General features: G+C 39.1%; 1 protein-coding gene across 1 annotated transcript in view; it reads right to left on the bottom strand.

Moving 5' to 3' along the window:
- Positions 1 to 22,505, bottom strand: part of PDILT (protein disulfide isomerase like, testis expressed) — a 57,308-nt gene that overhangs the window by 6,524 nt on the left and 28,279 nt on the right. The gene's annotated exons all lie outside the window — the stretch shown is intronic.

Below are 22,505 nucleotides of genomic sequence, written 5' to 3'. Positions count from 1 at the left end.
ATGTGTGAAAGAACAAATCCAGCTATTGCTTATCTTTGAAGGAAGTGGTATCAATCTCAAAACATACATATTTCTCTATAACCATTGCTTTCTGAATATCCCTTCAATACATCTTTCTCTTCATCTGCACTGCTACTACCCTAGTCCAGATAGGCCTCTATCTCTCACCTAAATCACTGTAATAACCCCCTAGTGTTTTCTCACATCTCCTCATCCTCTCCACACTTTCATTCTCCTACCAGCAGTGGTCTATTTTTGCCATGCAAGTCTGGCTCCCCACTGCTATTGGGATATCAAATCCTTAATATGCTTACAAGTTCTTGCTATCCAGTTTTTGCCCAGCTCAACAGCCTCATAGCTCACAATGCCTTCCTTCATACCTACCCCAACTTCTGAGAGGAACTTGAAGATTCTTCCCAAATGAACATAAATGACAAACACAATCAACTTGGAAACTTCAGGTCTGCATCTAAATGACTCAGTCAGTTATCTAGGACCTTTGTCTGCAGTCTGGTATCCTTGGAAATGGCCAAGTGAGGCTTGTGAGAATCAAAGGTCACCCCAAGCAGACTGAAGTTAACACCAGCCAGATTCTGGCTATTTTCAGTTTATAAAAAGAGAAAAACTGTTTTCAGGCACGTCAACAAAAATAAATTCACTTCCTTATTAAACCACTGTCATTTTAAGTAGCTTATAAAAATAGAACGCATCTGTCTACATTCAGATCTATCTTTACTTCCACAAACTCACATCACTTTTAAGAGCTACATTAATTTTCTCATACCATCCAGGGGTGTCCAACCTTTTGGCATCTCTGGCCAACACTGGAAGAAGAGTTGTCTTGGGCCACACATTAAATACATAAATACTAGCAAAAACTGCTGAGCAAATAAAAAGTTTTAAGTAAATTTATAATTTTCTTTTGGGCCACATTCATAGTCATCCTGGGCTTCAGGTTGGACACCCCTGAAAGACTTTCTCTGCTCATACCATTCATATTTCCTTAATAATGCAGTCTGAAGAATCTTAGCAAGAATATCACAAAATGGCCTCAGATCCTAAAATGTCAGATCTTTTAAGTAGCTTCAATATATTCCCATTTTTATGCATAGTATGAAGTATACTCCATAACTTGATACTATCAACAGCCCAACATTTACCATTTTATGACTGTTATAAACATTAAACCAACTTCCCCCTATAAGTATTTTGTTTGTATCCTTGTTTGTCTTGTCCTTTAGAGTGTCAGGCTCTTTTTACAGCACTTAATATGAGTCATTTTTTTGTGTGTGATGATTATTTGATGACTTTGAACTGTCAATAAATACCAGGAACTTTATGACTAAACTTGAGAGGAGACTTAGCCAATCTCAGCTGCTGAGGGGGGTTGGGTATGGGGATAAGAAATAGAGAAAATGATGGAGAATTAAGAATTGACAAGATCAGGTAGATCTCATAGGTCTTATGGAGGATGTCCATCTCTACTCCAAAAGCATAAGATGACCTGTTGGCCTTTGACAGAGAGACAGACACCTCCTGAGATGTAATTAGAGGGAATAGAGAGAGGGTGGGTAGAGCTCTATGAAGGTTTGTAGATGTGATGATGGAAAATGAGGCCCTGATATAAAATCTTCTATTTTTTTAATGACATGAGTAGAGTGCTCAGTTGATAATGAAAATGGGAAGGGGACAGGAGTATTAAGCTCTGAGATTAAGAAAATGAACACACTAAGAAATTTATATTGAGATGTCAGAAAGTTTCTAAGTGCTCATGGGAGGTTTGGTTTTGGCCCCATTAAGCCAGCCTGCTTCACAGTAATGTTCTTTTTCTCTGATATTGGCCTGGGAAGAGTGGGAAAGTTAAGTGGCTTCAACTAAGGTTGTGGTTTTGCCTGGAAAATGCTACAGGGTGTAGAGAGGTACATGGTGGAAGGGATAGAGAAGTTAAAAGAATCATGAACAGAGCAATGAGCTATGGAGTTCAAAATCACAAAGGAGGGCTCTGAAGGGATTGTGGAAGATTCCAAGATGGCTACAGAGTAGGTGGAATCTACAACCACCTACCAGATTTGTAGATCTGGCCCCAAATCAGATTTACAGCTAAATTACAGAAGAATCAACCTAAATAACCAACTGAAGTCTAGCTGAACTGAAATACAATAACCAAGAATTTACAGAAGAAGCCATAAAAAGACTGATAAGAAGGGCAGTGATGCAAAAAAGGGATAGCACCTTTATTCAGGTGTGGTGGTGGCTGAGAAGCCAGAGGGATATCACAGCTGCACAACCCCTCTCCATAGGAGTGTGGGGTCTCAATCCCACACAGATATCCTCAACTCAGAAATGGGAAAAAGGAACCCATGTAACATCTGAGGGTGAAAATCAGTGGGATTCAGTCCTTCTGGGGGACCCAGGCCCTACCTTCCCAAGGATCAGCACTCCCATTATTATAACACCAGTCTGGGGAGTGCGCTGCCTGGTCCCCAACTGCTGGTGAGGCCACTCTGCCATACTTGGGTCTTGCAGAGGGGTCTTCTGTCTGCACCTAGAAGTGACTTTTGGGGTCCTTTTTCTGGGGACACTTTTGGCAGAGGTTCAGACAATGACTAAATTATGTGGTTTGGGAAAGAGGGCTAGTCTCCCTCACCTTTAGAGCAAAGCTGGAGCCCCTCTCCCAACCTATTGAATCACTTGACTAGAACCATCTTGTTGAGTTCAGTGGTGCAAAAGGAATAGAGTGCCACACAGAGCTGGAACTTTTGGACTGTGTCTCCCAGGGAAGCTTTTGTCAAAAAACAGACAGGCAAGTGTGAGGTGGGAAGCTACATTTCAGGGGTATAAATCCAATCTTCCCTGTGAGTTCAGCATGTGCTAGCCTGGGAAGTGGAAGAAGTGCCCACAACTCCCCCACAGGCCTTCGGGAACCACCCCCAGGGAGAAACTATTTGAATCAGCCCTAACAAGTCCCAGATACCTAAATCCAATGGGCTCAGTTGGGGAAAGGATGATGGCAATGGCTCAAAGCTGGGACATTCAAAGTGTGAGACCCTCAGAGATTATTGCCTGGGACTGGGGTGAAATACTTAACCCACTTCATGTGGGCTGAACCAGCATCATCCCCAATGGAAGACTTTTTTGATCTATCCCCCTGATCCTGGGGCTGCTAAGCTTGCCCCTTTCAGAGGCTACATGTGGTGGAACACAATTGTACCTTCAGCAAGCTTCTCTAGGGGTAAATAGAGTTGGAAACTCTGGCATAGACTGAGTGGTTTTGCTTTAAAGCAAGTACCACTTTCCCCAATTGAGTGCCTGTCTGCCTGTTTCCCAAGTATGGGAACCCACTAGTCATATACTCCCAATACCAGTTGCCTTGTGGAAAGTGCTACCTATCCTGCACTACCAAGCTCACAACCTGTAGAAAGGGCTGTGGACAGTGGCTACACTGGGTTCATCCTACATTCTTTCTTCAGAAGGTTCTGGAAGAATACCAGGCAACTTCAAGGGGAGGCAGACCTCAGGGAGACTTGGTCCTTTTACAGTTCTGCCCTCAGCTCTAAGCTGGAGGAGGCTAACCTTTACACACAGATTGGCCCTCCCATTCACACTGAGGTCCAGTAGGTAGAGATACAAGCAGTGAACAGTATAGTAGTTCTAGACAGGTAGCCCAAAACTGGTTACACACAATGTCTGATACCAACTTGTACCTGAACTCCACCCAAGTGGTCTCAGAATCAACACAACCAGTGGTTGGCTTCAGAAAGAAACAGAGCTCAACCCAACTAGCCACACAAGTGGCACCCCCAAAGAGGGATTTGAGCAGCCATCAGACACTAATGGAAACAGCACTGACTCCAGGGGTAGCCCCTACACAGTTACTTATACACAGAAGTCAAGGTGTATCCTTATAGTCATCCAGTCTGAAGGGTTAAATTCACCACAAAAGGGCCAATAGCATTTAAAACTCAACTGCAACAGGAAGGTACCCATAACCTACAAGAAATATTCCTAGATCACAGAGCTCAGGTTATCTGAAAGACTGTGCCACTGAGCCAAACAAGATATCATCATAAAGCTTTCAAAACAAGTTTGGGAGTCATAGAAGATTTACCTAATACACAGAGACAAAATGGGGAGATAAAGAAATAGACCCCAAATGAAAGAACAAGAGAAATCCCCAGAAAAAGAATTAAATGAAATGGAAGCAATGAAAATACTAAAGAGTTTTTTAAAAAGTACTTATAAAGATGATCAAAAACCTTAGAGCAAGAATGGATTATCTCAGTGAGAACTTAAACAAAGAGCTGGTAAGCATTAAAAATACATAGAAACCATAAAAAGAATAGTCAGAAATGAAGAATACAACATCTGAAATGAGAATGCAATAGAAAGAATGAACAGAAGGTTAGATGAAGAACATGACCAAAATCAGCTATTTAGAGGATAAGATAGCAGTAAGAACCCAAATAGAATTAAAAAAAAATTTAAAAATGCGGAAAGTTTAAGGGATCACTGGGAAAACATCAGGTGTTACATCGTCTGCATCACAGTGGTAACAAAAACAAAAGAGAGTGGGCAAGAGTAGAGAACCAGTTTGAAGAAATAACAGCTGAAAAAAATGCCTAACCTGGTGAAGGAAAAACTCACAGAAGTTCAGAAAGTACTGAGAGTCCCAAATAATATGAACCCAAGGAGACCCACATCAAGACACATCATAATAAAACAGGCAAAGGTTAAAGACAAAGAGAAAATCTTAAAAGTAGCAAGAGAGAGACAGTCACCTACACGGGAGTTTCAATATGGCTGTCAGCTGATTACTCAGCAGAAATACTTCAGGCCAGAAGAGTTGGCATGAAATATTTAAATTGATAAAAAGCAAAGACTTGTGTTGGGAACCATCCTGCCTGGTTTCAGGAGCTATAACCTCGCCAACAGGCGAAAAGGCTCCATAGCTTGGGAACCTTGGAACCCTAAGCCATTAAGGAGACAAAACTTATCCTCCTGGCAAGGGAGCAGCCTCTGTCCCCTTTACTTCACCCTTCTTGGTCCCTGAGGGATGGCTGCATAGTCAATTATGGGTAAGATTCCTCAAGGAACGAACAACATAAGACAGGAACATGGCAAAGGGGCCCAACAAGGAAGGACTTAGAGGACTGTGGAAGAGGAAAAAAAGACCCGCACCCCTCAGCTTTGCTGTAGCCTGAGTCCTCATTCTATCTGTAAAAACTCTCCTAATATCTGGACTGCCTGCATCCCCCACATGAATCAGGCCTGAAACAATGCTGAAGGTGGGTGCAGCACTGTGCCAGAACTGGTGGTTCCTGGAGGCAGGGCTATCAGGCTAGAGAAAGAATGCATTAAATCCTGTGAAAATTGCTTTGCTAAGAATGTCCTAAAAATGTAAAAGGTCCAAGTACAAAGTAAGATTATTCCCAAGGTTTCTTTTTTTAATTTACAGATATAAATTGGCTATAAGCAAAGTGCTAAAATGGCAACAATTAAGCATTCAGATGAATATATGAGGGAAATATATTTTGTTAACTCTATTGGAAATGGATACACATTCCTACGTAGTTTTTAAATTATTTTATTGTTGTTCAAGTACAGTTGTCTGCATTTACCCCCCACCATGCCACCCCACCTGAGCCATCCCCACCTCCCACCCCTACTTCCACCCTCCTTGGTTTTGTCCATGTGTCTTTTATAGTTGTTCCTGAAAATGCTTACCCCTTTCCCCCTCATTAAACCCTCGCACCTCCCTTATGGTTACTAACAGATTATTCTTAATTTCAATATCTCTGGTTATATTTTGCTTGCTTCTTTATTTTGTTGACTAGGTTCCACTTACAGGTGGGATCATATGGTATTTGACTCTCACAGTCTGGATTATTTCACTTAGCATAATGCTGTCCAGATCCATCCACCTTAGCTGTTGCTAAGGGTAGGAGCTCCTTCTTTTACTCTACTGCATAGAGTTCCATTGTGTAAATTTACCATAGTTTTTTGATCCACTCATTTACTGATGGGCACTTAGGTTTCTTCCAGCACTTGACTATTGTACATTGTGTGCTATGAACATTGGGGAGCTAAAGTTCTGTTAGATTGATGTTTCAAGACTCTTAGGATAAAATCCCAGCAGTGTAATTGCTAAGTCAAAAGACAGTTCCATTTTTAGTTTTCTGAGGAAATTCCATACTGTTTTCCACAGTGGTTGCACCAGTTTGCAATCCCACCAACAGTGCACCAGGGTTCCCTTTTCTCTAAATCCTTTCCAACAAGTGTTCTTGTTGATTTGTTTATGATGGCCATTCTCACCAGTGTGAAGCAGTATCTCATTGTGGTTTAATTTGTATCTCTCCGATGGCAAGTGATGCAGAGAATCTTTTCATATATCCCTGTGCCCACTGTATGTCCCCCTTGAGAAAGTGCCTGTTGAAGTCTTTTGCACATTTTTTTATTGGGTTGTTTGTCTTTCTGCAGGAGTTGTGTGAGTTCTTTATATATTTTGGAGATCAAACCTTTGTCTGAAATATCATTGGCAAATATGTTTTCCCATATAGTTGGTTATTTTTTCATTTTAATGATGTTTTCTTTAATCATGTAGAAGATTTTTAATGTGATGAGATCACATTTGATCATTCTTTACTTTTTATTCCTTGCTCTAAGGGACATATTGGTGAAATATTGCTGCATGGGATGTCTGAGATTTTCCTGCTGATATTTTCCTCTAGGGCTCTTATGGGATCATGTCTTATATTTAAGTCTTTTATCCACCTTGAATTTATTTTTCTGTATGGTGTAAGTTGGTGATTGAGATTCATTTTTATGCATGTAGCTGTCCTGATCTCCCAACACAATTTACTGAAGAGGCTATTTTTTTTTACTACATTTTATGCTTCATTCCCCTTTGTCAAATATTAATTGACCATAGAGACTTGGGTTTATTTCTGGGCTCTCTGTTCTGTTCCATTGGTTCTATATGTGTCTGCTCTTATGCCAGTCCCAGTCTGTTTTGATTACAGTGGCCTTGTAGTTCAGTTTGATAACAGGTATTGTGATCCTTCCTATTTTGTTCTTCTTTCTCAAAATTGCTGCAGCTATTCAGGTTTGTTGGTTCCATATAAATTTTTGAAATGTTTGTTCTGTATCTGTGAAATATATCACTAGTACTTAATATGGATTGCTTTGAATGTGTAAATTGCTTTGGGTAGTATGGATATTTTGATGATGTTAATTCTTCCAATCCATGAAGATGGTATATACTTCCATGTGTTTGTGTCTTCTTTAATTTCGCCCTTCAATGTTGTGTAGTTTTCTGAGTACAGGTCTTTTACCTCCTTGGTAAGGTTTATTCCTGGGTTCTTTATTTTTCTTGTTGTTACATCAAAAGGGATTCTGTCTTGATTTCTGTTTCTGATATTTTATTGTTGGTGTACAAATATTCCTTTGATTTCTGGCCCTGGCTGGCATAGCTCAGTGGATTGAGCACGGGCTGTGAACCAAAGCATCGCAGGTTCGATTCCCAGTCAGGGTACATGCCTGGGCTGCAGGCCATGACCCCCAGCAGCCGCACATGGATGTTTCTCTCTCTCTCTCTCTCTCTCTCTCTCTCTCTCTCTTCCTCCCTCCCTTCCCTCTCTAAAAATAAATAAATAAAATCTTTTAAAAAATTCCTTTGATTTCTGAATATTGACTTTGTATCCTGCTGTTTTGCCAAATTCACTTACTAGATTAAGTAGTTTTTTGGTGGAGTCTATAGGATTTTCTATGTATACTATCATGTCATCTGCAAACAGTGACAGTGTTATTTCCTGCTTTCCAATTTGAATGCTTTATTTCCCTTTCTTGTCTGATTGCTGTGGCTAGGACTTCCAGTACAATGTTGAATAAGAATGGTGAAAGCAGTTATCTTTGTCTTGTTCCTTATCTTGTTGGGAAAGCTTTAAGTGTTTGCCCATTGACTCTCTTGTTGGCTGTAGGTCTCTCATATGGCATTTATTATGTTAAGGAATGCTCCCTCAATTCCCACTTGCTGAGTGTTTGTATCATAAATGGGTACTGTACCTTATCAAATGCCTTTCTGCATCTATTGATATGATCAAGTGATTTTTGCCCTCCATTTTGTTTATGTGAAGTATTATATTTATTGATTTGTGAATATTGTACCATCCTTGCATCCCTGGAAGGAATCTCAGTTGATCATGGTGTATGATCTTCTTAACATATTGCCAGATGCAGTTTGCAATCATCTTATTAAGGATTTTACCACCTATGTTCATCAGTGATATTGGCCTGTAGTTTTCTTTCTTTGTTATGTATTTATCTGGTTTTGGAATTAAAATGATGATGGCTTCATAAAAGGAGTTTGGGAGTCTTCCATCTTCTTGGATTTTTTGGATTAGTCTGTGAGGGATAGGGTTTAGCTCTTCCTTAAATGCTTTGTAAAATTCTCCTGTGAAACCATCTGGTCCAGGGCTTTTGTGTTTTGGGAGTTTTTTGATTAATGCGTAATTTCCTCAGCTGTTATTGGTCTGTTCAGGCCTTGAGTTACTTCTTCATTGAGTTTTGGATGATTGTATTTTTCTACAAATTCATCCATTTCACCTGGGTTTTCAAATTTCTTGGTATATAGTTCTTTATAGTAATTTCCTACAATCCTTTGTATTTCTGTGGTATCTGTTGTAATCTCTCATCTTTCATTTCTGATGTGTTTATTTGGGTTGTCTCTTTTTTTCTTGATGAGTCTGCTTAAAGGTTTGTCAGTTTTGTTTATCTTTCCAAAGAACCAGCTCCTGGATCTATTGATCCATAGATCTGTGCTTGTAGTCTATATCGTTTAACTCTGCTGTGATCTTGGCTATTCCCTTCCTTCTACTTGCTCTGGGCTGTCTTTCTTGTTGTTCCTCAACTTCTGGTAGGTATAGGGTTAGTTTGTTTATTTGAAATGTTTCTGTCTTTTTTAGATAGGACTGTATCACTGTGAATTCTGTCTCAGGACTGTTTTCATTGTGTCCCAGAAGTTTTGGGTTGTTGTCAGTTCATTTTCATTTGTTTCCAGAAGCTATTTTTATTTTTTCCTTAATCTCATTTTGACCCATTCATTGTTTAATAGCATGTTATTCAATATCCATGAGTTTGAGTGTTTGGGGTTTTTTCCTTGAGGTTGATTTCTAGTTTCAGTCCCTTGTGTTCAGAGAAAATGCTCAATATAATTTCAATTTTCTTGAATTTGTTGAGGCTTCTTTTGTGTCCTATCATGTAGTCTGTCTCTTAAAATGTTCAATGTGCATTTGAAAAGAATGTGTGTTTCATTTATTTGGGATGAAAGTCCCTCTATCAGTTAAATCCAGTTGGTCCAGGGTATTGTTCAGTGCCGCAATATATTTGTTGAACTTTGGTTTGGAAGATCTATCCATTTTCAAGAGTGGGGTGTTAAAATCCCCTACAATAATTGTGTTGCTGGCCATATCATTGCTGAAATCATCTGAAATTTTCTTCATGTATTTAGGTGCTCCTATGTTAGGTGTATATATATATTATATATTATATATATATATAAAATATATAATATATAGGGCATATATTATATATAATATATAATATATAATATATAGGGTATACATTATACATTATATATATATATACCCATTATAATATATATATATTGGGTATATATACTAATATTTCTATACTAATTACTAATTACTAATAATTGGGTATATTTCTAATATTAGTATTAGAAATACTAATATTGGACAATATAGACTTCAAAAAAGGGGCCATAAAAAGAGACCCAGAAGGTCACTTCATAACACTCAAATGAAGAATACATCAGAAAGACATTATATATATATAATATATAATAATATATAATAATATATTATATTATATTATATACCCATTATATATAATAATATATTACTATATTATATTATATTATATTATATATACCCATCATATATAATATATATATTATATAATATATATTTTATATATTATATTATATATTATATATTAATATATATTAATATAATATAATTATTAGCACATAATATATAATATTAATATATTAATATATAATATTAATATAACATATTAATATTATACACCATATATTAATGTGTTAATATATTAATGTATTAATTATATATTGTATATTGTATATTGTATAATAATATATTGTATAATAATATATTATATTATATACCCATTATATATAATAATATATATATATATATATATATATATATATATATATATATATAATGTCTTTCTGATGTATTTTTCATTTGAGTGTTATGAAGTGACCTTCTGGGTCTCTTTTTATGGCCCCTTTTTTGAGGTCTATATTGTCCAATATTAGTATTTCTACCCAGTCTTCCCCCCCACCCCGTCTATTTTCTTGAAATATTGGTTTCCAGCCCTTCACTTTCAGTCTGTGTAGGTCTTTTGTTCTGAGGTGGGTCTCTTGTAGGCAGCATATGTATGGGTCATGATTTCTTATCTATTCAACTATTCTATGTCTTTTGATTGGAGCATTTAAGCCATTTATATTTAAGGGTATTATTCATAGGTATTTTTTCTTTGGGATGAAAGGCTCTCTATATACAAGTTAAGTCTATTTGATCTAAGGCATTGTTTAATGCCACAATATCTTTGTTGATATTTTGTTTGGAAGATCTAACTATTTTTTATGGTGTTGTGTTAAAATCCTGTACCTTAATTGTGTTGCTGTCAATATCTTTCCTGAAGTCCTCTAAGATTTTCTTTATGTATTTGGGTCCTGGTGTGTTGTGTTCCTCTCTCTCTCTTTTTTTTTCTTTTGTTGAAGCTGAACCTTTAGCATCTCTGGCAGAGCTGGTTTAAAGGAAGTATATCTTTTGAGGCATCTTTTATCTGGGGAGTTCCTTATTTGGCCTTTCCTTTTCTTTGGGAGCCTTGCTGGAGAGAGGTCTTTGTTTTTCATTACTTGGAATATTCTCTGATAGTCCTTTCTGGCTTGGAGCATTTCCACTGAGAAGTCAGCTGCTAGACTTATTGGGGCTCCCTTGGATATTAATTCCTGTTTCTCCCTTGCTGTCTTTAAGATTCTCTCTTTGCCTTGGAATTTTACCATTTTAATTATGATGTGTCTTGAAGTAGGCCTCTTTGTGTTCCTCCTGATTTGAAATCTGTGTTTGCTGGATTTATGTGACTCTTTGTCTCATCGAAGGAAGTTTTCCATGATTACTTTTCAAACAGGTTTTCTATCCCTTACTCTTCATCTCTTTCTGATATCCCTATTATATGAATATTATTATGTTTCATGTCTTCTTGCAGTTTCCTTAACAGTTCTTCATTCTTTCTGAGTATCTTTACCTTTTCTTGCTCTTTCTGGGTGTTTTTTTCTACCTTGTCCTCCAGCTCACTGATTCAATCCTCTGCTTCATGCAGCATGCTTGTAATTCCTTCTACTGTTCTTCAATTCAGAAATTATATTCTTCACTTCCTCTTGGTCCTTATTGATAGCTTCTGTTTCCTTTTTCATGTTGATATAGTTTGCAGTGAGCTCATTGTAGTTTCCCTGTAGTTTTATGGTAATTCTCAGTGATCTCATTAAGCTTCTTTTTACCCATTGCTTTGAACTCAACATCTGATAGTTGACTTGCCTCTATTTCATTTCGCATTCTTTCTGGGACTTTCCCCTTCCTTTCATTTGGGGATTGTTTCTTTGTCTTCCCATTGTTTGTGGGACTCTTTTTATTAACCTCTGCTTCTTAAATGTATGTGTTTTGATTCCCTGGGTTTATGGTGTGAAGTTCTATAGTAGGAGACCTTTGAGAGTCAGTGGTGCAATCTCCTTGATCTTCTGAGCTCACTGGTTTTGGACTGTCATTCATGTTAGCTCTCTGCATGTCTTTGGGTTTTGATTGTTTTTGGGCTGTCTTTGGTGGGTCCTTCCCTCCACCTGGTTAACTTAAGGTCACTTTGCCCATCATATCTTGTATGCTATTGTGCAGGTGTGGACAGCTTATGTTGAAGCTGGTTCTTCTGTCTGTCCAAGGTTTTGAGGTTTCTTTCTAACTCTTCTTCACTTCTTTGTTTTGGGTAATTTCTCCACCATTTAGTTGTAATACCAGATTCGTCCTGGATGGAAGTTAGTGTGGCTTCCACTCACTCCTTCACCTTCTTCCATTATTATGTGTTGGTGGTTCCTTTGTTGGTGGGTTCTCTCTTCCAGTAGGTATACTGGTGTTCACAGCTCCCACGTACTCTTTTATGTGATCAGTTGGAAGTGGAAGGCAAAATGAATTCAGACATCAGGAGTGTGTTCTATAGTATTTAAAGTACCAACCCATAGAGAAGAGATTGGAGAATCTTTGCATATGTATAGTGTTAACCATGATACTTCACCCACCTAGCCACTTTTTAGAAAGGGTATAAAAAAGATGAGACTCTTGTTACAGAGGAGAAGTATTATTCAGTTGGATCCAGAAAACAGTGACCTTTTGGGAGGTCAAAGTATGAGATATACTGAGAGTAAATATAGGAGACTATTCTGCGTTGTGTGGGCCCAGCTTCCACGTGGAGATGCAAAGGACCCATGCCCACGGATAGGTTCCCCCACAGGGAATCAGGCCTGCATTGTACCTAGGCCACTTTGAGGCTTGTTTTTATTGCTAAAACTCCCTCACCTTGAATTGAGGCAGCAAGTGCTTACTGTAGCTTCCTAAAGTCTGTGCTAAACTTACCAAGGGTGACTGTAATCAGTTCATCCACTTTTCCCTTTCAATTTGCAAATATCCTTATTCTGTGATGTGATTAGCGGCATTATCTCCTTTGTTAGGTGCAGGCACCTAAAGTGAACCTGTGCGTAGTAAATGAGGACCATCATGTAATATGCTCAGAAAAGCATTAAAAGCTTGTCAAGGCAAGAGCTGAGGCTTTTCTCCTCTTCAGAGAGAAGCTGCACTGTCCCTTTTCTTCCACAGGACTCAGTAGTCCATGTGAATTTGTCTTGTCTCATTTGTAATGCTGCAGACCCCATCAGCCAGGGTCCACATCAGCTGGCACCCAGGAACAGGGACCCAAGGTTACAAGCCATCGTTGTGGACAACACACCAACTTGGTGGGAGTGCATGCACATCAGCCCAGGTAAGGGCCGATGACACCAAGTGCTTTTCGCTTAAGTCATAGGGTGTGTTGGATTTCAGAGGAAAAGGGTTTTCTTCCTAGGTAGACCTCTCTTTTGACTGCTTTGCAAGTGTACCTTCTTTAGTAAGCAGGAGCCTTGCTCTCTAAGTATTTGCCTCAACCTATTGGGCATGGGTTGACCAGTTCAGAGTCACAAGACACACTGTAAAATCACTCACAAGCCGATCCCTGTGGCACAACCCTCAATTAGGTCTAGGCTTGGGAGAAAGAGCAAAGATTTTCCCTTTAATCAGCTTTAAAAACATCAACTATTTACAGGACAATTTAAAATCATCTCAGCAAATTCTTTCTTTTAAGCCACTTCTTGTGGTCCCTTCAGTTTTCCCTTTTTCCTCTGTCTGCCTGCATAGAGATTTAAAGGATCAGGTGGAGGAGGAGCAAAATTGAGACTGGTTTTATAATTTCCATACTTCTGGTGGGAGAAATTTCAGAAAAAAAATGTTCTTTTTTATTTGTTAAAAAAATGTCTTTAAAGCTTTCTGTGAATCCTCAACCATGGTGAATGGACTTTCTGGGGAACAAGAGCAATGTTTTAAGCTAATTCATAGACTTTTTAGGGCTTCTGAATGTCTCCCTGATAAGGGTTCTTTAGACTTAGTTATTTAGGGAAAAGTTGGGCAGAAGATGTAATAATACCAGGTGGTGTGAGATAAGACTCTAGGTTAGTGTCTCACTCCTTTCTTTAGAAGATTTAATTTGACAATACTGGTTTGCTTGAATTTTGTTGTTGTTGTTGTTGTTGTTGTTTTGAAAGGAACTGCTCAGTATCAAAATATTTTGCTAAACTTCTGGTAAATAGAGGAAGATCTCTAATGTTGTTACATCATAAGGATTCTACTCAGAAAGAGTTTAAATTGATTATTTAAAGAAGGACAAAGATCTCACTTCACTCAGACAATAAAAAGTACAGGAAGAAAAATAATGAGAAAATGTGCCTTATAACCCCTCTGAATCCTCCTTCTAAAGGCCAACAAACTGTTTCAGTACTCAGAACAAGCTGTGCAGAGCTTAGTATCCTCCCTCCCTCTTCTCCAGCCTCCCTAAAGTTGTCAAGAGCACTGGATTATGAGACAGGTCACCTTTGAGCACACTGAAGGAATGCAGTAATTAATAAAAATTAACAACAACAAAAACTAAATGTATTTGCCAGTGGAGAAAAAAACTGTTTCTGAAAGTTATGAATGTGTTCGTAAATTTGTCAATCCAAAGCATGCTATAAGTGGGATGGGGGGTGTGACGTGTTAAAGAAATATTAAGAATCTTCCTTGTTTATGCTGGAGCCATGAGCCTTTATTGTAAAAATGAAATATATGTGTACTGTCTCATAGGGAGAACTAGCCCTTATCCATGGAAGACTAAGCACCATTTCTTTAACTCAGTACCTGTAAACATTGATCATTTCCTTGGGGAAATACTGGCTATTCTCCTGGAAGGAATGGTTAGTCAATCGAGTCACAAAAGGCCTTTGGTGTGTAACCATTTTTATCTAAAACATATTTAGGCAGAGCACCCCCTCCCCATTTTTCCCACTTTCCTTGAAAACTCTGCACCTAGGAGCTACCAGGTCTTGAGAACAACAAGGCAATTAACTTGCTGCTTAAACTCATTGAAGCTTGCAGAAACATAGAATCCCATTGGCTTGAGGCCTTTAGTCATTTAGGACAGCCTCAGCATATTAAAACTGATAATGGCTCTGGATACATTGCCTATTCTACTCAGGTTTTTCTTCAGTGTTGGAATATCCAACATAAAACAGGAATACCTTACAATCCAATAGGTCAGGAACTTCTAGAATGGGCTCATCATACTTTCAAAAATCTTCTTAAAAAAATAGAAAAAGGGAGAGTCATGAGTCCTTCCCCCCCCCCAAATTCGATTATGTTACCAATATTTACATATAATTTTCTAAATTGTGATGAATCACTCTGTACTCCAACTGAGAAACATTTTCAGAAGAAAGAGCCAAAGTCATCTTATCCTCAGGTTTTATATAGAGATTTGCTGGGAGATGGCTCTTGGCAGAGCCCTGTAGATCTCTTAACTTGGGGAAGAGGGTATGTGTGTGTTTACATCCCTACAGGTCCTGTCTGGCTACCAGCCAAAAGAGTAAAGCTTTATCATGAGGGAGATAGACACCAAGCTCTGCTACCTGGAGCTAAGAACCAATCAACTGACAGACCAGATGGCCCAGCTGACCCTGAACAACCAGAAGGAAAATAAATACCCACAGCATCACTCATGGGACTGGGCTAACAACAGAGGAGGATGGGGCCTGCCCCAATGACAGGGGCCAAGGTTCAAGTGCCTCCTGCAGAGGGCAACACCCCTTCAGTGCCCCATAATGTTCCCTTTAGGTATGTCCCCACCACATGGTGGGGGGGCATTGAGGCTCTTAATGTTTGAACAAAGGCCTTATTGAACAAAAAGTGTTTCAGACCCTGCACAATAATCAACAATGGCTGAATCCTAAAAACTGGTTCAATGGACTAAATTTATGAGTTTGGGTCATGGCAGCCCTTGGGTGCCTCCTTGTCTTAATCCTTGTTTGTGTGCTTTATGATGTATATGGAGGTTGTTTTCTTGAGATCGCATTCAGAACAGAAAATAGTAGGTTTCATAGGCTTAACAAGTACAATTGCATTCACAAACAAAAAAGGGGGAGATTAGATGTTGGGAACTATCCTGCCTGGTTTCAAAAGCTGTAACCCCCATGACTAAGGATGAGTGAGAGACCTTGGGACCCTAAGCCACTGAAGAGACACAGCTTATCTCCCTGGCAGGAGCACCCCCTGTGCTCACTTTACTTCACCCTGCCAGACCCCCAGTGCATGATCGGTTAATCAATGATGGGTAAGATTCCTCCAGGAAGGGATGACCTAAGACACATACAATCATAAGGGGGCCCTCAGGAAAGGACTTGGGGGGCTATAGAAAAAGTGAGTGATGGACCCTTAACCCCTCAGCTTTGACATAGCCTGAGTCCTCATTCTGTGCAAGAAGTCTCCTAATCTCTTGGCTGCCTTACTTCCCCTGCTCCACCTAAGTCTGAAACAATGCAGGAGGTGAGTGCAGTCCTATTCTGGAAAGGGCAGGTTCCCTGGAGCAACCAGGCCTAAAAAAGAATTCATAAAATCCTATGAAATCTACTTTGCTAATACCCTCAATTTAAATGATGAGGGTCCAAGCTTGAAATGAGTTTGTTTCCCAAAGTTTTATGGCCCTTTAGCTATCTGACCCTGACTCAAAATATGCCCTCAGAGTACTTTGAATGTTATCTATTTGATCATTACTTCCTGATAATGATTGATGGGCTTAATCTGAGAATGTGGGTCTTTTGAACTGCTGGGGCACCTCAGTGGCTGCTGAGGTGGGTGCAGGTTGCAGCTCCCCTACAGTAGTCATGAGCATGCATAGCTGTGGCAGCAGTCCTAAGTGTGCAGCCTCTGATGCTATGCAGCCATGTGGGAGCAGACTCAGGAGCATACTGTGGGGCCATGGGCATGAGCAGGTTCCTTTAACCTCTGAGTCAGGGGAGAGTGCAGGGGCACAGCCTTGCCTGTGGCATCAGGGTTGGGCCTGCGGTGAGGCTGCAGTGCCTGTGGGGTTGCAGCTGGGGAGGTGGGAACAGCCATTGTGGGAGAACTCCCTAAACTGCAACGGACAACCTGCCTTTTATTTTTTTTCTCTGAACAAATTCCTCCTGTTCAAGTTGGAGCTCCAAACAAGTGCTTGGCCTCTCTCACAGACCAAGTTTCCAACCAGTCTGGAGACTATCCGGTTCAGGGTCTGTCATGGCCCAACTCCACTCCCATCTCTAGATGTCACATGGCTCCCTAGTTTCTCTGGTAATGGCCCAGCTGGCATCTACAGTTTCAGTGGGTGCACACCACCCCTGCATGTTTGCCACTTTGTCTTTATTACCCCCAGTGACTTCAACATCCAGGTACATCCTGGTGCCACTCTATTCTCCCTGTTTGGAAGGGGAGGGAGCTATTTACCTGGCTCTCTTCCATGAATCCTGCAGCAGACCTGGCAGGTACCAGACCTAGGGCTGCAGCTACCCTGGTCCCTGCACTGGTTCCAGGGAACTTATCGTCCAAAAACTTACCATCTGAGTTTTCAATGTCCTCTACAATTTTTTGGCCTCCAACCCTCATAGATGCTGAGATACCATTGGCTGTTCAGTGTGTTCCTCGGAAGATTAGCTATATGTTCCACCTATATGCAGGGGGAAGTGGACCTGGTTCCCAAACTTTTACAGCCAATTGGCATCACCCTGTCTACCAGACCCTGACTCAATAAGAACCCCATGATCCTAGAAATGCTATGTATAAGCCATACCTCCTTTCTTTGATATGCATCCCTATATAAGCTAAACTCAACAAAAGCCCATTGAGAGGGGCTCAATATCTTTCTCCTCTGAAAGACTGGTCAGCCTTTCCTTTCCAAGCAGATCATGTCTTGATAGACTTATTTTCATCCACAGTGGCCAGGAAAGCTGTTCTTGACACAGCTCCCCCACAGACCTGCAACCAGTAATACTCTATCCTGCAAGGCTATTATTTAAAAATGAAGTCTAAATAAATCACATGCCAGGGAAAAACAGCTAAAGGAGTTCAATGCCACCAAACTAGTATTGCAAGAAATGTGAAACGCCCTGCTTTAAGAAGAATATGAAATATAGAGAGGGTCATAGGTATTTAAAAATGGCAATAAATAACTACCTATAAATAATAACATTAAATGCAAATGGATTAAATACTCCATTAAAAAACACAGGACAGCTGAATGGACAACAAAAAGTGGCCCATATATATAATGTTTACAAGAGACCCACCTGAAAAAAGAGGTACACCGGCTGGTTTGGCTCAGTGGATTGAGTGCCAGCATGCAAACCAAAGGATCACCAGTTTGATTCCCAGTCAGGGCACATGCCTGGGTTGTGGGCCAGGTCCCTAGTATGGGATGTACAAGAGGCAACCACACATTGATGTTTCTCTCCCTCTCTCTCTCCCTTCCCCTATTTCCAGAGATAAAATATTTTTAAAAAGAGGCATGCACAGACTAAGAGTGAAGGGATGGAAAAAATACTCCATGCAAATGAAAGCATAAAAAAGCTGGAATAGCAATACTTACATCTGACAATATAAACTTCAGACAAAGGCCATAACAAGAGACAAAGAAGGTCACTACATAGTGCTAATGGGATCAATCCAACAAAAGGATATGACCCTCATAAACATATATGCACCCTACATAGGATTCCCTAAATATATAAAAAAATCTTAGTGAAGTTTAAGGGAGATCAACAACAATACAGTCATTGCAGGAGATTCTAACACCCCACTGTTATCAATAAATAGATCTTCCAGACAAAAATAATGAACAAGGCAATAACAACCTTAGCATGACACACTGGATTGAATGAAGTTAATTGATATTTATAGGACATTTTATCCCAAAGCTGCAGAATATACATTCTTCTCAAGTGCACATAGAACACTTACAAAGATAAACATGTTAAGATGCAAATAAGTCTTAACAAATTCAAAAAAACTTGAAACCATATCAAGCATCATCTCAGAACACAGAGGTATGAAATCAGAAATAAACTCCATTTAAAAAGCTAAAAAACATTCAAACACTTGAAGGCTAAATACCATGTTATTAAACAATGAATGGGTTACCAATGAGATCAAGGAAGAAATTAAAGATTATTTGGAAGCAAATGAAAATGAGCACACAACAACACAAAAAACTAAGGAACATTGTGAAAGCAGCTCTGAGAAAAAGATTCATGGCATTACAGGTCTACTTCAAGAAGTAAGAAAAAACTCAAGCAATCTAAATGCCTCACATAAACACCAAAAACAGTTAAGAAAGGAACAAAAACAAAGCCATAGTGAGCAGAAGGAAGGAATAACAACTGACATCACAGAAATATGGGGCTTCCAAAAAAGTTGTTTTTACCAAAGGATGGGTCTAGTAGTTCTTAGATGTCTTTAACTTTATTCAAAACAATTTTGTAAGATTGAATTTTGACAGCATTCATATCAGGTGCATTTTAAAAAAGTTATCACTACTGGTGAATTTTCGTGTATCCATTTTAATATTGAAGATGGAAGAAAATATATAACATTTTTGGCATATTATGCTTTTTTATTTCAAGAAATGTAAAAATGTGAGGGGGATCCCAGAAGGCAGAGGAGTAGGTGAAAGATACATAAACCTCCTCCCAGGACCAATTTGGATTTATAACTAAAATAGAGAAATCATCTGGAATTAACAATGGAACAATAGCTGGAGAGAATCCCTATAACTATGGACAGACAGAAGAAACCACTTCACCGCATGTGACTGGTACAGAGTGCAGAGGAGATAAAAGAGGGTTGGCTGGGCTGCCATGGGTGACAGCTGAAGTGCAGGAGAGAAATATAAGTGGCTGGGGGTTCCCCTTAAGAAGTGTGGGGTCTAAACCTCAAGTTGGCCTCCTTAAGCCTACAGCACCAGAGCCACTAAGAAGCCCAGATAACATATGGTTATTAAAAGTGGTGGGGTTTCTCTCTGCCAGGGATAGATGGCTGGAGAAACAGACAGCCTCTTAAAGGGCCAATGCATAAAATTTCATTTGCAGCCACTTACACTGGGTTTGGGCATAGGGGTGGCAGAATGGACTAGAGATACTTGAGGAGAGTCTAGGATGGCAGAATGGACTAGGGACACTTGAGAGAGACTTTGGGAGAGAACTGATGGAGGAACCTCTAGGACCCCTGCACTGGGTCATTCCCCTTACTGCAGGAGTCATCTTGCTCACACAGAGCAGTCCCCTCCAAGTGGCATCAACCTGAGAAGTAATAGCCCCACCCACAGGAATTACTGTGCCCCACTCCGTGGTGCTTAAGCCTGACTGCTGATTACAGAGTGACCTGGTTAATAACTGGTGGAGACAGCCACAGACTGCAGATGATGGTAGTCTAGAAAAGGCTGCCTAGGACCAGACTGGGACACTCTCTGACATAGTTTGGCAGATCCAGAAAGAGAAAACAGTGAGATGAATTTTATCATGATCTTCTTTATGATTTGAATTATTTTCTTTCCTTCATGACTTAACATTCATTTCTTGTCCTTTAAGTTTGTATCTTTTAAGTCACTAGTTTTTAAATTATGGTTCATTTCAAATATATTTTGTTCATCCCTTCACTTACTCCATTTACCTTCTTATTTCCTTTTCTTATTTTTGTTTTAAATTTTATTTTCTACCTTACTATGATTCTATTTTGCAATCTTACAGTATTGCCATTCTGCACTCTTATTATTTATCTGCCTTTCAGATTCTCAAATCCATTTTTTGTCATTAGTCATTTCACATTCTTTATCCCATTCTTAAAATACCCTTATTCTCTCTACACCTTTCTAAATCTTTGCTTGTTGTTTGTGGATATGGTGGTCATTGAGGCATTTCTTCAATTATTTCTAGATATTTACTATATTTGTATTTCAAATCTCAAATTTTACTGTTCCCCTCTCTTATTCCATTTTCCTTCTTTATTTCCATTATTTCTTTTATATTCCATTTTAATTTTTCCCTGTCTTAGCCTGGTTTTGAGTCCTCACTCTTAGTTTTTCTTCTTTCTCTGTCATCTCAAAATTGTTTATCTTTCCTCTAGGCATCTCTTAAGCTTTTCTTTCTTTTTTTCCCTTATTTCCATCCCACCCACATTGATCTTTGCTCCTTTATTGTTGGCAGTGCTTTGATAGATCTTTTCCTCGAATTTGGTACCTATTTTTTATTTCTCCACACTTTTTTCTCTTTTACACTCTATTTTTTTTAAATTTCTGTTTAAACTCAATACTATATGCTTCCCTTCTTTTACTCAATTCTGCCTTCATCCCTCCCTTTTTAAATTTATGATATAAATTTTACTTTTTTTCTTTGTCTTGTCTCTATCCCCTACTCTTATTATTGTTCCTCCCTCTAACCTCTCAAAATCATTTTTATTTCTGTTAGTCTTCTAATATTCATTTTTTTCCTTTCTTATAATAGTCTTAATCTCTTTACATCTTTATTAATATTGACTTATTGATGGTTGATAGTGTGTTGTGGTTGGGATTTCTTTTGTGGGTGTGGGTTTCTTTCCTGGGCTATGTGGTTTTGTTTTGGCAACACCTATACAGCAACATATAACACATAGTGGGTGGAGTGGCTCTCAGCCAGCCAGCCAGAGGAATGACCCAACAACAACCAAAAACTAATTACAACTAGAGAGCCTACCTAAATGGCATAAAGGCTATCCCCACAGCATCAAGTTCAGGAGACTAAGGAGACTGCACCACTGAATCTCACATTTCTCCTCCCACAGAAAGTCTTACAATGAAGACAAGGAGTGAAAGCTGATCAATCAAAGAAGCAGAATCAAACAAGAAGAGTCATCTAAAATGGGAAGACAAAGAAACTGCTACCAACCTAAAGGAAAGGAGGAATCTCAGAAAGAGTGCTAATGAAAGGGGAGAAAAAATGAGACAATTACAATGGCCTAATCAATAAAATATGTTTAAAAAAGAGTCAAGCCAACTATCATACACTGAGTTCAAAAGAAGGGTTATTGGGATGCTCAATTAGCTCAATGAGAACTACAAATAACTCCAGGGGACCAACAAGGAACTTATTGCAAACTACAACAGCATGCAAAATGACATTGAAACTATCAATAAGATCCAGGAGGAAATTAAGAATACAATATCTGAAAGGAAGAACAGTTGAAGGAAATAAAAGTAGGCTAGATGAAGCAGAGGACTCAATCAATGAGCTAGAGGACAAGGTAGAAAAAAATTCCCAGACAGAGCAACTGAACAAAAAAAGACTAAAAAAAAAATAGAGGGCTTAAGGGAGCTGCAAGACAACATGAAACATAATAATATCCAGATGACAGGGATACCAGAAGGAGAAGAAGAGTCAGGGATAGAAAAGAAGGAATTTCAGGGGAAAAGGGGAAGGGTTTGCAGGAACAAGTATAAAGGACACACGGACAATAACAAGTGGAGTGGAAACAGGAGGGAGGTGGGGAGGGCTGGGGGTGGGCTGGGATGGTGGTAAAAAGCAGAAAACTGTACTCGAACAACAATTAAAATAAAAGAAAATAAAAAGAAAAAGTAATGACATAAAACTTCCCTAACTTGATGAGAAAAAAAGTCACACATGTACAGAAAGCAGAGAAGGTTGCAATTAAGAAGAACCCAAAGAGGTATATTCCAAGATGCACTATACAGTTAAAATGGCAAAATTTAAAGATAGAGAGAGAGTCTTAAAGGCAGCA

Source organism: Phyllostomus hastatus, unplaced genomic scaffold (genome assembly GCF_019186645.2).
Source record: "Phyllostomus hastatus isolate PE091 unplaced genomic scaffold, TTU_PhHast_1.1 phas_contig_64, whole genome shotgun sequence".
Taxonomy (NCBI): Eukaryota; Metazoa; Chordata; class Mammalia; order Chiroptera; family Phyllostomidae; genus Phyllostomus; species Phyllostomus hastatus.
The sequence above is the reverse complement of the archived record's forward strand: the minus strand, read 5'-3'. Positions and strand labels throughout refer to the sequence as shown.